The 15,964-nt window shown below is 35.5% G+C and overlaps 1 protein-coding gene across 1 annotated transcript in view; it reads left to right on the top strand.

The window, feature by feature from the left end:
- The first annotated feature begins 1,749 nt into the window (after positions 1 to 1,749).
- The window catches only part of LOC149787870 (monocarboxylate transporter 12-like), a 71,255-nt gene continuing 57,040 nt past the window's right edge, over positions 1,750 to 15,964 (top strand). The window contains exon 1 of the mRNA XM_089974103.1: positions 1,750 to 2,108. The gene's annotated coding sequence lies outside the window, so the exon portion shown is untranslated. The remainder of the gene's footprint in view (positions 2,109 to 15,964) is intronic.

The following is a 15,964-nucleotide window of genomic DNA, read 5'->3' as shown; positions in this document are numbered from 1 at the left end:
TTTGGTACTGGATTTTATATATTGGAAGATAAAAGACTACAATTATGACTTATCAAGGAGATGAGAAATGGAGAGAAATATAAAATACAAACAAATATGACCACATATCAATTTCTTCAACTTGTTGCCTGAATGCTATTTACACAAGGTTGGTGCCAGTTATGATCAACTGTATGATTAAATGCTTTTATAAAATTCCATGTTCATTTACAAACATATATGCTAATTACCATAGTCTCTATCAATGTTACTTCTAATATAAATTGAGCAATAAAGTACTACTCTCTAATGAAAATACACTTCTAATATACTTACATAGTCATGCCTTAAGAACTTCTTGCCGCAACTAGAATAATAATTGACAAAAATGAGAATTAATGCGACATGAACTCTGGGTTTCTCGATTTGTGGATTTTGGAGAGAACACTGTTATTGAAATTAACTTATTGTTTTTGAATTGCTATTGAATTTAAGCTGTTAAACTGAATTGATAATATAATCAGTTGGAAATTACTGGTATAATGCTATTATATTTCTACATTTTCAATATATATATATATATATATATATATATATATATATATATATATATATATATATATATATATATATATATATAGAGCTTACAATAGAAGGTGTGTGTGTGTGTGTGTGTGTGTGTGTGATACACTGAGTTAGTGATATTACATAATACTGAATACAAACAATACATAATTCTTACCATTTCTACCTCTTGGAAGTCTTGATTATATTACATACTCCATCTTCAAGATAAAACTCAGCATTCTTGTAAAAAATCACAACACTTTTCAGACAATGTATTTGGAGTGCCTGTCAATCAAACACATCACAATAACAGTCAGCTAATCTTCTTTTGGTACAAAATATAGAGCTACAATCTATTATGCCCAATACAATATAGAAATCCCATATATAAAGCTAGCTTTCAAACACAGGGAACTGAAATAGGGGCATTATAACTGGACAGTTAGATGGGAGTCTAAAAGCAATTATGTTTAACATGAGTGAAATTCATACTTGCTGATAACAAGGTGATCACCAATAAAGCAAACACTGGCAGGATCTAAAGATAGTTAAACGCGTAAGAAAAGTCGAATCGAGCGGAAGGTTGTGGTCACGCTTGCACCACAGGTGCTCAACGCAAGCTTGATGTTAAAAAAAATAATAATCTAAAGGAAAAAAAATCATACAGAGTGACAAATATACCTTAGATTACCCCTATGACCCGTTCTGACATAGGACCCTCTCTGTCATAATATATGAGAGAAGGTACGGAACTTCCAAATACTTCGCTCCACCCATGATCCTCGATTTCCTTCTGCTATTTCTGACTTTAAAGGCACGCGTCCATACTATATGGCTTGTTTTACTTCTGAGATATTTTTCTATCTATCAAGCCATAATTGACTTTTCTGCGTTGTACCAAACTGAAATTACGGGCTGCGAAACGTGCGATTTTCGCGAAGTTTTCATGATAGAGAGGGTCCTATGTCAGAACGGGTCATGGGGGTAATCTAGGGTACTTTTGTCACTCTGTATGATTTTTTTTCCCTTTAGATTATTATATTTTTCTTAACATCAAGCTCGCGTCGAGCACCTGTGCCGATAAGGTGATTTCATGTTGTCAGAGATTTCGTCGTACTTCACTGATAAAACGTCAGACTCCTGTGATTGTACTATCCACCATTCCATTGATTTTTTGTTTTAACAAGCGTCCTCACAGGCCGTTTAGGCATATGATGATATGGAATGAGCTATGACTATTCATCTTATTTGTAGTTGTAGACCGCAACGTACACATTATAGACAAATGTGTAGGTGTACAAAGTTTAGTTACTTTGCACTGTAAATCTTTCGGCTGCTACTGGATATCATGGATAGCCGAATCACCAGGTCATAACACCGAAGCTCTGGCAGGCAAACTACATACACTGGTATGCAGACGACATTTTGACCATGAATGTACTTTGGCCGTTGCGAGTGCTATCTGCTGTTGGGAAGACAGGGCTATATAGAAGGTCATTCAACCTCTCCAGTGATTATTATATTTTGACGGTGGGCTGCTTTATATCCGCGAACATACTAAGGTAAAGTGATAAAACGTTTATTAATTTCTCACTTATGTTAATAGACTTTGTTTTTAAAGAAAACCAGCCTTAAACCGGGGACAAACATTTTATCTTATAGATCGATTTAGTTCCCACTTCGACCGGTATGTTCTATAAATTGTGCGTTCAAAATTATCGTAAATTGTATTCTTTAAAAAAGAGGCACAATAAAGTGAAAACATTTGTCCTACTTTGCAAAGTGTAAAGGCACAATACGCCACTAAATATACCTAGGGTAATGGGGCGTAATCGATATGTATGTTCTCCGTCTCTTCAAACGCTCTTAAAGGCTCTGTGGACTGGTATATATTGCCTATTTCCAGAGGAATGTGTGGCATGTGTTGTTATAACATTGCGTTTAGCTGTGGGAGGAGGTCATGTCATAATAATAATAATATAGAACCATAGGTTAACATGTTGGAGATGCTGCTGGGTCAAATGATAATTATATTGGCGCCCATAGGTTTAACATTGTGAGTAAATGGTAACGTTGTTAGAAATGGCTGACCTCAATTGGACTTTCATAATTAGAGTGTCAGAATGGTCTTCAATATAATAATAAGAACGTATGGGAAATCCTTTGTTAACATTACCCATTGGTTTTGCATGTATTTATAGAGTAATGATTTACGGGTTCAAACGGAAATGTTAATGTTAAAATGATTAAGAAAATAAGGGTGGTCATTTTTAGTCGGGAATGATAATGTTACAGTGGTGATAGGAAAAAAAGAGTCAACAATTTATGTGGACAAAGGAAAATTTAATGTTACATTTCTAATAGTCATTTTCAGTCGGGAATGATAATGTTACAATGGTGATAGGAAAAAAAGAGTTAACAATTTATGTGGACAAAGGAAAAATTTAATCTTAAAATTATAATATACTATCCAAATACACACCCTACCATCTAGCGAATACGGTACAAAGTATTTATATACATATACTTTCACACAAACTTGATATCACTCATACAAGGAATAGTAGAAAGTGCTTATTGACAAACAACTATGTCCTTACATACAAACATAATATCACACACGATATGGTAATGAGTGTTTATGTACACACACTTTAATACAAACATGCAATGACACTCACATGGAGGGTAGAAAATATTTATAGATATCCTACCTTAACGCGTTTATACATATGATCACATACAATGAAGGGTAGGAAGTGTATTTATACACATACTGACACACACAAGGAAGGGTAGAAAGTGTTTACAGAAGCACTACTGTATCCTTACGTACAAACCCACGCTACAAGAGACAGGACAATTGGTGTTTTAAGTTTTAGTTTGTTAACAACATACACGCATACTTAAATACATACATACACAGCACACAAAACAATAGAATGTATTTGGCAATTAAGAATAGTATCTCTGTTTTCAAGATATTTGGGTGGCCCTGTAAATTGCCATTTGATCTTAACCACTTTCATAACAATGGTTGCACTCCCAAGTCGGGCGCTGGAGGAAGCGAATATTTCATTTTCCCATTATCTCTTGGTGGAGACTTTGAGCGTCAAAGTATGTTTTGTAGCGGCCTTCTTCCAGTCCGATGTCTCCTCTGGCATCCATTCTGGATGACTCATCTGTCGGAATTCCTCCCGAATATTTATCAAGTTGGCATTGAGAAGAGCGATTTTTTAAATATATTTCTGTCCATGCCATTTTAGAATTTTGTTCTCAAAGTGTGCATACATTTCTACAAAAATGTTAGAAATACAAGGTTTAAGTGACTTTGCATTTGATCACATGTCTGTACTAACTCGAGCATATTTGTATTTATAGTTTACTGCATTTGTATGGGAAAATATGAATGAGTATAACTCAAAGCTGACGTCGCATGACGCAATACTCGATGCATGCAAGAAAGGGAAAAAAATCTTTTCACGGTCTGTTTGGTATTGGCATTAAACCGAAGGGTTTAAATCCTTTGGTTGCTGCAAATGTAATTAAAAAGGTAATTTTCCCTTCAATGTTTTTTGGAAGTGAATTATGGTGTAACATTTCAAAAAGTGACCTCGCTTTATTGGATAAAACTCTGAGGTATTTTGCCAAACATTTACAAGGTTTTCCAATACATACAAGATCAGACATTGCCCTGGGAATGCTAGGATGGACATCAGCGCAGTCCGAAATTGATAGAAGAAAATTGATATTTTTACACAGATTGTGTTTGATGCCTAACAATGTAGCAGCAGAGAGGGCGAACAGACCATAGAATTCCGACAAACAAATAAAACAAACAACAAAAAAAAAACACGTAGAAAGGTCCAGATTTTCACAAATAAACGTTTCATTGAGATGATTTTATTTTTTGTTGAAACCAACCCCATCAATAAAACCCCATCGAAAAGGTAGCTGAAAAATAAAGTACTCTACATGTTTATTTATTTTTTTGTTTAATTACTGGACGACCAACATTGGTAGGTGCCCTCTCTGCTGCTATTAATTAAAAGATTGTTATATTAAAAATAATGGTACATCCAGAATCTCATACTGCAAGAACAGCACGAGAACGATTAGAAGCAATTAAAAAATTTCTTCCCGTGCGAGATTCATTTAGAAAAAATCTACAAGCGCAACAAGAAGCACAAGTTGAGTACGAAGAAGACACTAAAAAAACTGTTTAAGCCCGTCACTGCAGCTACTGAACAAGTTACAACAGTCATCAAAGAGGATCTTCTTCCGGTATCAAAACAAACAGCAGAACAAGCTGAAAAAATAGCAAGAAGAACTAAACAGACAAAGAAGATTTTACGAGATCTTCCACCTGGCATAGCCAGGGAAATAGCTGCGGCTCAACCTCCACCTGTCGGTGAAGAAATACTTGAAAGTATTGGAAAACTTCGTACTGAAGTCGCCGACGTGCAAAAAGAGCGTGCACCAAAACCAAAAAAAGAAAACGTAGAATTGATTGCAAGATTTAATGAAGGTTTTATCGAAGATATTAGAAATACTAAAAGAGAAAAACTACCTGAAAAAATATTAATTAGTATATTAAATAAATCTATAATTTTAAAACCTGGTTATGAAAAAGTAAGTGATGATGATCTTATTAAATGGATATATCGTGTATATAGAAATAAAAAACAAGTTAGAAAAAATGATTTTGAATATATAAATCTTCATCAAGAAATAAGAAGACTTTATGGAGAGCAAATAAAACAACTAGAACAAGAAGAATTCTCCCAGTATCAACTTCCTCCACCTTTACAACGTAAAAAAATTTCTGCGCCAGCAACGACATTTACGCCGGTAGATACACCACCTGAATTTCGAAAAAATGACCCCCGGTCATCACTGAAGTACTTGCTCCGGTAATGCAACCACCAGTATTTAAAACACCTCAAGATGAACCTAAAACAGGATCTGGTTTATGTCCTGATAATATCATCAATGACGTGTCACGGTTAGAGGTTCTCATAGGAGGAAAACGTGCCGGAAATAATTCACCAGAAATAATTAATGAAGCATCTGATATTTGTCGGCGATTATTTCAAGGTGGTATCATGGATATCGGCGTTTACCGAGAACTTATCGATGAACTTGCTGATGACTAGTTGTTAGATAAATGGTAAATAAAAATAAGATGATCATACATAATAATCATCGCAAACCTGTACAGGTCAGAGCGGTAAACTCACGATTACCAATCTACAGAGCTACCTACGGAGATGGACTTGGTGATGTTATTCAGGCATTATTTACAAGGATAGCCCCAAAAGTAGCACCTATTGCAAAACAATTATCGATGAAAGCTATTGATATTGTTCGTGATAAAGCTCCTGGAGCAATTGTCAATGTTGCTGGTAAGGCATTCTCAGCGATCAAAGAAAGATTAGCACGATTATTGCGACGAAAACAACAATCACCGGTGAAACTGGCAAGTACTGAAATTATGCCAGCAGATGTCAGCAGAATAATAAATCAGGCTGCAAATCAAAAACTAGCGGCGATATCTGAAGAAGCAGAATTAAATTTGATAGCAGATCAAAGACTCAGTGAACCAGGGAATAATATTTCAAGCATGATATCAGGAAGTGGAATTTCTAAACCCGGTTTTCGTGTTAGACGAGAATAATTATAATAAAATGTTTAAGCGTGAATCAGACACAGCATTTGACATGGAAGCACCTGTCCTTAAAGATGAATCAGTACGTGATTATCAGTTTTATTCTTATGAAGCACGAATACCAAATCAACGTGGAAGAATTGAACTACAAGTTCATGATACAAGTAGATACTTTTTACCCGCTGAGGCTTTTCTTGAGGTAGAAGGTACAATTATAAAAACGGATGACATTAATTATGCAGATGCAGTAAAAATTGGTTTTGTCAACAACGGGATCATGGCACTGTTTGATAGCGCCACTTATATGATCGATGGAAAAAATATCGAATCGATCCAGAAAGATGTCGACGTTGCTACAACAATAATAGGATTAGCAAGATATTCTGATGATTATACAAGATCAGCAGGCCCTGCAATGATGTTTGTGAAAGATAACTCCAATAACCCTGAAAGCGATCCGTATAATATAAGACGACCAAGAAATTTTGCCGATAACGCTGATGCTGATGTGTGGCCAGTGGTTCATGGTGCAAGCGAAAATTTCAACCTGGGATTTTCAGCACGTAGAAATATGTTGTCTACTGGCAATAGAAGATTCTCATGTGCAATTCCACTATCGCATATTTTTGGATTTTGTAGAAATTTTAGGAAGGTTATTTTTGGAGCTAGACACACGGTTGCTCTTGTGCGAAAAGGTGATGATAACGATGCTCTGTGGAGACCTGTTGGTGATGCTGGTAAAGTAATATTGTCTAAACTTTCACTATGGATGCCGGTAATGACTCCAACGATCGCAGTAGAACAAAAGTTAATTTCTTTCATGGACACTGGTGGTAAATCCTTATTGTCATGGTTAACAACAAGCACAGACAGTATGCAAACTAACGTTAACGGTCAGTTTACATGGCATATAGCATCACAACAGGGTGTTTTTGCACCGCGACATATTTTTATTGCGTTTCAGAACCACAATCGATTAAACTCACAAACTCACTCTCATATGATATTTGACAAACTAGGTATCACAGATATTTCTTTACGGATAAATGGACAACAAGAACCAGCAGAGAATATACAGCTTAATTATGAACAAAATCACATAGCGCGTGCATATCATCGTTTAATGTCGTTCATGGGACGTGATCAAAATATAGATACTGGGTTGCAAATATCACAATTAGATTTCAGAACTTTATATCCGATTTATTATTTTTCATTGGAGCATCTTGATCTATCAAAACAATCTGTTGTTGATATACATCTTAAAGCAACACGGAATACAGGTGGTGCTGATTATAGAGCAATCGCGGTCATACTTAGCGATAAGGCCATGTTACTTGAAGGCGGTAGTGGTCGAATGAGGGTCGTTGATGCACCGGTGGAAAATCTTTAATCGTGTTATTTAGAAAAATATATTTTATATAAAAATGTCGTATGGTCATGTTAATGTTACTCTGACTCCTGGTCAGGTAAAAAAGCTTCAATCAAAAACCGCCAACAAATGCGGAACTAAAATATCACTAAAACGAGATCAAATTGGTGGTGGTCCAAACAAATTATCGTTGACAAATAATCAGATTAAACATTTCAATAAAGCCCTGGAATCAAAAACTGGAGTTCAATTCCATCTTTCCCCGAGCGCCATCAAAGACATGTTTAAGTCCGGTGGTATATTTCCGCTTCTTGCGGCTATTCCAGCGTTAATAGCTGCTGCTGTTCCAGCCGTAGCAAAAGCAGCCGCGTTAGGTGCTGTTGGAACAGCTGCTGGAATGGCTCTAAAGAAAGCAACTGGAAGTGGATACAAAAAAAAAGGACGCGGTCTAAGATTACCGGGATCTCGTTGGGGGAGAGGTCTGAGGCTTCCACGTTAGATACTCCAGCATCAAATTTTGATTTACTTGATGCAGCTAAAAAATTAAAAATAAAAGCCTTTAGAGGTGTTTTTATTCGAGATCAATTACCAAAACAACCAAACAAACTCGAAACAGGTATTATTAATCTCGATGAACGTTTTGGACCCGGTACTCATTGGGTATCATACGCGGTTGATCCACGTGGAATCGTTTATTTTGATTCGTACGGGTTAGCTCCACCTGCTGAATTTATCAAGTATGTCGCACCACTTCACGCAAGAACCTCTGGTTCCAGAGTTTGGTATTCAACGCTACCCACACAAACAATGACAGATCCGCCAATATGCGGCCGTGAAGTAATTAATGTACTCGACGCTATATCAAAATCATCCAAACCACCACATAAAGTCGTGCATGATTATACAAGTAACAGATTCGTTTCGCGTAAAGCGTTTTAAACAACATGTCTTATTATAATGGTTGATATTTACGGAAGATCTTCACGCGTTAAGAACAAAACCGGCGATGTTGATCTGTCGAAGTATGCGACTAAAGATGACCTCGCTGATATTATGAACCTGGCTGGAGTTGACCCAGATGAGGTTGTTATTTTTCAAGATCGATATGGTAAACTAAAAACGAGCAATATTAAATGGAATGATATAGTTCGACGAGTACTCGGTGCAGTTACAGATAATATTCCTGTGTTCACTGACGGTGGTAGAATCAAAGATTCGAGTGTATCATTTACAACCATCAGAGATGAAATTGGAAGAAGCGTTGCTAATCGTGTGAAAAATACCGGCGACACAATGACGGGCGAACTCAGCATGAACGGAAACAAAATAGTAGTTTTAAGAGATCCAACATCCGACGAAGACGCAGCAACGAAAAAGTAGGTTGACATTAGCTATGGTACAGTAGATAATAAATTATCCACGTTACGGGCTGAGTATGACGTTCACGTGGGCGCTTTTGGAAGATTTCGCAGAAACCATCAAAGAACCACAGAAGAATTCTTCGGCACTCCGCTTGTCGTTGACATAAAACTCGTTGATATCAAAACCAACATTGACACGATCAAACAAACACAGCAAGATATCAAGACCAACATTGACACGATCAAACAAACACAGCAAAACATCGTAGCGGGGATTCCTGAGATCGTTAACAAAACCGGTCTGATTAAAATTTCAGCTGGAATAACTCCCGGACATATCACAAACATCGTGTACACGGTATCATCGGGATTTGCAACATGGTCGCAGCAAAATAATACAATCAAATATATCGCATCAGTCACTGGTGTGTACAGGCTGTCCGTGTTCAGTGCTGCGCGATTTGAGATCTTCACAACGTTTCCATGGCGTCATTCCACCGACAGGTTTTCCGGGGTTGTATCTATTATATTAAATAGCGGAGCCGAAGAAATATTTATTCTGGAAGCAGCTGATAAGAAATTAACCGCAACATCTTACTGGTGGTGTTTGGAATTTGTAGCTGAAACACCTCAATTGGTTACTGCATAAAAATATATGGACGGTGCACAATACAGGTACAATCAAGCGCGTGAATGGCAGGCGGCGCTGAAAGATCAAGTCGAACAATATACAGTAAAAGTAAAAAAATATCGACGACGATTAGTTATCGTTGATGTAATTGTTTATTCAGTATCCACTGTTGTTGCTGGAACGGGTGTTATATTATCAGCGATGACAATGATGGCACCAGTAGCTGTAACTATTTGTATTTCAGCGGCAACAACGATTGCAGGTGTGCTCAATATCATCGCAAAAAAAATATGTACTTGTACGAACGAAAAATTATCCGATTGCATGATAAAATTACACACAGCGACGGTAGCATACTCGAAATTATCCTCGTTGTTATCAGCGAGCCTCGGTGATGGAATTATATCTGATTTCGAGTTTTCAATGATGACTAAAATATACGACGAAGGTATCGGTATTAAAGATGCAAATATTAATAATGACAGAATTACTCCAGCAGATCGTGACTAACACAACTCCGCCAAAGATAACGATGATCTCGGTAAGTTCATCTAATCCTGAATTTAGTATTAATTTTCCTACTGCAATTCCAGTAAAAGAAATAGCGTTAGCTCAATTACGGGTATATTACAGACGGCCAAATATCAGATCAAAATCATTTCATGGTACATCAGCAAATAATTCGCTCGTATTTGCTAACAAGAACAAACCAGATGGTACTCCTGACTGGATAGATGTTGGAATACCCACTGGTAGTTATGAGATTGAAGATATCAATGAGGAATTTCAACGTAGAATAAAATCAATAACCGGAAAAGAAGCAAAAATATCAATTAACGTTCATGAACTGACGCTATCTTCGACGGTTGAGATACATTCTCCCGATTACGTCGTTGATATTTATCAATCCACGATAAGATCCGTACTAGGTTGGCCGGATGTTCCCCCCGTGTATGAAGTACCACCAGAACCAAAAAAATCTGATTTTACATCATCGAAAAGTTTTCATCATAATATTAAAATGAATCATACAAGTTTCTGGTGGAACATAGAAAAACGTGTATGGGATAAACGGGATCAATTTCGTGTCGATAAAACCGGTGAGTACTACTGGATCTTACACAACGTTGATGGCGGTAATTCGTTTTACGATTTGAATATCAATAATGTCATTCATATCGTAAATTCAGATCATGAGGAACAACTGGTTGATTTACGTATCCTCTTTCATGAATATTTGTTCGATGTGACATCTACGCGTGAAGAAATTATTAAACGAGTAGAAATTTTAAATAATATAGCTGATACTATTGAATATTTTCATAATAGAATCATAAACCTGGTTTTTGAATCATCAGGCGATCATAGAAGATTTTTCGCAACTAAGTACAAAATATCCGAAGCTGACATTGTAACGTTTAAGTTCCCTGATTATAATCCGGATAAATTAAGAAAATCTGTCAATGATGTCATTGATGAATATTTTCCTAAAATACATGATGCATGGAGAAAAATAGCACCACCTCCAACTGTTTTAAGACATAAAAATGATCCACATGGCGGCGGCAGACACGTTTCTCCGGGAATCGTTAATATAACCAGCACTATCGTGGTCAGTCTGGTTTGTGACGTAGTCGATGGCAGCTATCAAATAGATCTCGGAAGATCAAATCAGGCTCAACAAGGATACATTTTATATACATTTACACCACAAGTTTCCCCCGGAAGTTTAATCGTGCAAGAACCAACTAATCCTGTTTATCTGCGGTATCACAATAATATGTTAACACGAATAAATTTTAAGCTCACAGACCACCTCAATCGCTTAATTGACGTACGTGGAGAGGAGCTTGTGATAAATCTGTATGTGAAATCGTAGATCTTTGATCAAGAATCTTCGATTCTAAATTAATCAAGTAAATATTATATAATGTACCAACACGTGAGGGTTTTTATGCACGACAAAGAAATACTTGAAACCGCCATCAGAACAGCGTTTTCACAAAACATGGAGCAATTTAACGTTAATTTAGTTATTGATGAATACGGAGGTGAGGATTTCTTATTAACACAGGAACAGTTAGATGAGCTCCGTCAAAAACATATTATCGAGATCATTTGTAGCAGAGATCAGATTCTAAATTATGCACATTCCTGCATTAAAGTCGATCAACTTAAAAAAATAATATTCCAGAATGAATAAAATAAGGAGTGGATAAAGAAATATTTTATTTTATTTTATTTTATCAGAAATATTTTATTTTATTTTATTTTATGAGAAATATTTTATTTTATTTTATTTTTATTTTATCAGAAATATTTTATTTTATCAGAAATATTTTATTTTTTTCTGAATTTCAGTGAAAAATTAACAAATTTCGTGTTTTTGATGGGTATTTTACCCATTTTGGGTGATTTTATCCATCAGATCGTAGGGGTAAGTTGTTTGATTCTCTAATTGATTTTAATTGAATAAAATATCAAAAACAGTAAAAACCAATAAATCAGTAAAAAAATTACATATTTTTTGAAATAATTTTACTGATATTTGAGCTAATTTTACTGATATTTGAGCTAGTTTTACTGATTTTTTCTAATTTTTGTTGGTTTTGGTATTTTATTCAATTGAAATCAATTAGAGAATCAAGCAACTTACCCCCACGATCTGATGGATAATTCAGAAAATAAAATAAATAATAAATCTGAGTACCAACTAACCCATCAAAATTACGAAATTGATTGGTTTGCATGATTCAGAGTACCAACTAACCCATCAATCTCAGAATAAATATATAATATTTCAGAATAAATATAATCTCAGAATAAATATAATAAATCTGAGTACCAACTGACCCATCAAAATTGCAAATTTGATCATTTTACATAAATCCGAGTATCAACTAACCCATCAAAATTACGAAATTGATTGGTTTGCATGATCCTGAGTACCAACCAACCCATCAATCTCAGAATAAATATAATCTCAGAATAAATATAATCTCAGAATAAATAAAATATTTCAGAATAAATATAATGTCAGAATAAATAAATAATTAATTCAGACAGGGGTGCTTTGGTCGTTTCCCGCTGATATAATTTTTCTTAAGTATCTTATGCGGGTACTGATTGTTTTATTCGTTTCGTACTCGTGTGATAACAGCGATCTGACCTTTTCTACTGCGACAGAAAGAGGAACAAATTTATTTACTTGATCATCGCTCACCATAGCCAGTGACTGAAACATAGCTGACTGAATCCGCTTTATGAACTTATATTGAGATGATAGAACGTACTTATTTTCGTCCTTAAGCTTTTCCAACGTTTCAAAATCAGATATTATTTTTTCAGGATTTAGTTCATCAGATATATTAATTCCGTTTTCTTCTAGTTTTTTGATAGCAGAAATAATGTCTTCGATATTTTCGTGGTTCATTATATAATATATAAATGTTTAAACTAAAAAAAAATTATCCCTAGAACCCCTATCGAGTCTTTAGCGAGTTCGTCGGGATGTTTCAAGGACAGTACAGCCAAGAACTCGCAGATTGCCATCGCATTCTACCAAGTTCACCAGGCACACAGAACATTTAATGAATGAAGAACCTCTGTTCGAGTCTTTTAGCAGGTTCAGATTATGCATGGACGGCACATATATTATGAAATGAAACCTCTATTCGAGTCTTTTAGCAGGTTCAGATTATGCATGGACGGCACAGCCAAGAACTCGCAGATTGCCATCGCATTCTACCAAGTTCACCAGGCACACAGAACATTTAATGAATGAAGAACCTCTGTTCGAGTCTTTTAGCAGGTTCAGATTATGCATGGACGGCACAGCCAAAAACTCGCAGATTGCCATCGCATTCTACCAAGTTCACCAGGCACACAGAACATTTAATGAATGAAGAACCTCTATTCGAGTCTTTTAGCAGGTTCATTATGCAATGAATGACGACACAAACATATATTATGAAATGAAACCTCTATTCGAGTCTTTTAGCAGGTTCATTATGCATGGACGGCACAAACATATATTATGAAATGGAACCTCTATTCGAGTCTTTTAGCAGGTTCATTATGCAATGAATGACGACACAAACATATATTATGAAATGAAACCTCTATTCGAGTCTTTTAGCAGGTTCATTAAGTATGTAATGAGATGTAATGAGATGAAATATATGTAATGAGATGTGATGAATGAATGAATGAAATGAAATGTAATGCAATGAGGCCATTTTCTCCGCGAGAACACCCACCCACAATAATCAACCCGTGGGAAATACAAAAACATGTATCTACCACGTTTGACATGATAGGATGGTGTTCTCGCGGAGGGGGGCTGGCGGTGCCCCAATTAATTATAAAAATCGCTAATATGCGTAACCACCCGACCAATTGTCAGTCATGGGATTCGATCCTGGACCGCGAGCGTCACTGTCCAATACGATACTGATTGACCTATCAAATCTTGTTAGAAACATATGTTTCGAAAGTTAATATATAACTAAAGAATTTCAAATATATTTACACTGAAATAGCGGTTTCTGAATAATAATAATAATTTCTACATTTAAATAACTACCCTGCATTAAAATAACGGTTTCTGAATTATAACAGCGGTTTCTGAATATATCTGTATTATGCAGACTGCAAATACCTGAGAAATCAATAACGGATTGTGAAATGCACCTGTACACTAACAACGGTTTCTAAGCTGATTGTATATAGCTACCTGCGGATCAATAACAGCGGTTGTAAAATTGCCCTGATTTCTCGTAATGTTGTATGATGGGAAATATTTAAAAACCATAAATATGCTTCTACGAGTAATTAATTACGACGTAATTAGTTAAACTGACCAATTACGATCATAAAAAATCAAAAATCTACGAAGAAAACTATATATTACAAAGTAATCTCCCCTTATATAATCAAAAATTCAGTAGTGTATGGAGGACATACTGTGACATAAATTAAAAAAATTAATTCAATGTGGTGATGATAGTTAATAATGTGGTGATGATAATTATTGATACTGAAAGATGATTTTCTGCTTATATTTCTTTGATAAAGCGGTTTTATATATATTTTCTGCTACTTTTTGTACTGAATGTGAGTGAATATCAAAATATTTCGCAGCAGCACACATCGAACGAAATATAATTACTTTGCCAGTTTCTGTGTTTGTGGAATTTACCGCCCTTCTAGAAACTGTCTTACATCTTCCAGTATTACCACGTGTATTATTCTCGCTGTGTGTGATAGCTTGTAAATTGGATAAATTATTGTTTTGAGTGTTCCCGTCAATGTGATCGATCACAAGACCGTCATTGATCACTCCGAAGAAACATTCGTACGTAAATCTATGACACAGATAATGTTTCTTTTTTCCATTGTATGTGAACATTAGATAACCAGCATTAGTAATATAACCAACTGGTCTCTTCAACCTGCAATTTCTAATCATACCATTACGATCTGATTCATAGTTTGTTATTGTGGGATGTGGGACAAATATATTTTGCTCCATTATAATAATATTATTTGTTTAAATCATTGTTTGTCTGAAATCTTGATATATAATCCTCCACGGATTTTATAGCATTTTCACCATTATTATTTTTTTTGTCATAATATCTTTTAAGCTCTCTGAACCGTTTTCCCCCGCACTTTCCACATAATTTTGTTTTTCCTCGCACTCCAACACCACACCGCAGACACGGTATTGGTCCTAGACTTCCTCGCCGTATGCCCTGTAAGTGCATCCAACAAAATTCGTCTCTACAGGATTTATTGCATCGATTTACTGAACCTATCATCAACCATCTGCATTGAGACATTGTATATATAATATTTTTTATTTAAATATTTGTTTTAATTATATGAACGAGTTTGAGAAATTATCCCAAGCTAGGCCTGTTAAGTATAAATTCAACCTCGACAAATTATCTTCTGACTTACCAGTACGAGATCTGGTTGATCCGAAAAATAAAAGTCTGATCTCGAAAATTCACGACGCCAAGGAAGAATTTTACACGGATGGTGCATCTCATACATGGTCAACGTTCAAGATTATAGGCAATACTGTCAAGGACGCCACAATGAATGACAAGCGAGCGGCAACTATCATTAACTACATCACTGAATACGAGGGTAATCAAAAATATTTCCTCAAAGTAAAATTTATTGTATTAACAGAAACAGGTAGTTGGATTATCCGTGACAAATATGATCCTGTCCTTGGTAATAATAAAACTGTCATATTAAGTAAAAATTCCAGACCGGGTCTACTGACGGGTGTTGACAAACCGTATTATGAGCGAGCGTATCCTGTAACAGCGGTTATTTATGGAATTTATGAGATAAATAAAAAAACCAACGTT

Source organism: Sinohyriopsis cumingii, chromosome 11 (genome assembly GCF_028554795.1).
Source record: "Sinohyriopsis cumingii isolate HCF-2022 chromosome 11, ASM2855479v2, whole genome shotgun sequence".
Classification (NCBI taxonomy): domain Eukaryota; kingdom Metazoa; phylum Mollusca; class Bivalvia; order Unionida; family Unionidae; genus Sinohyriopsis; species Sinohyriopsis cumingii.
This window is presented reverse-complemented; position numbering and strand designations above follow the sequence as displayed.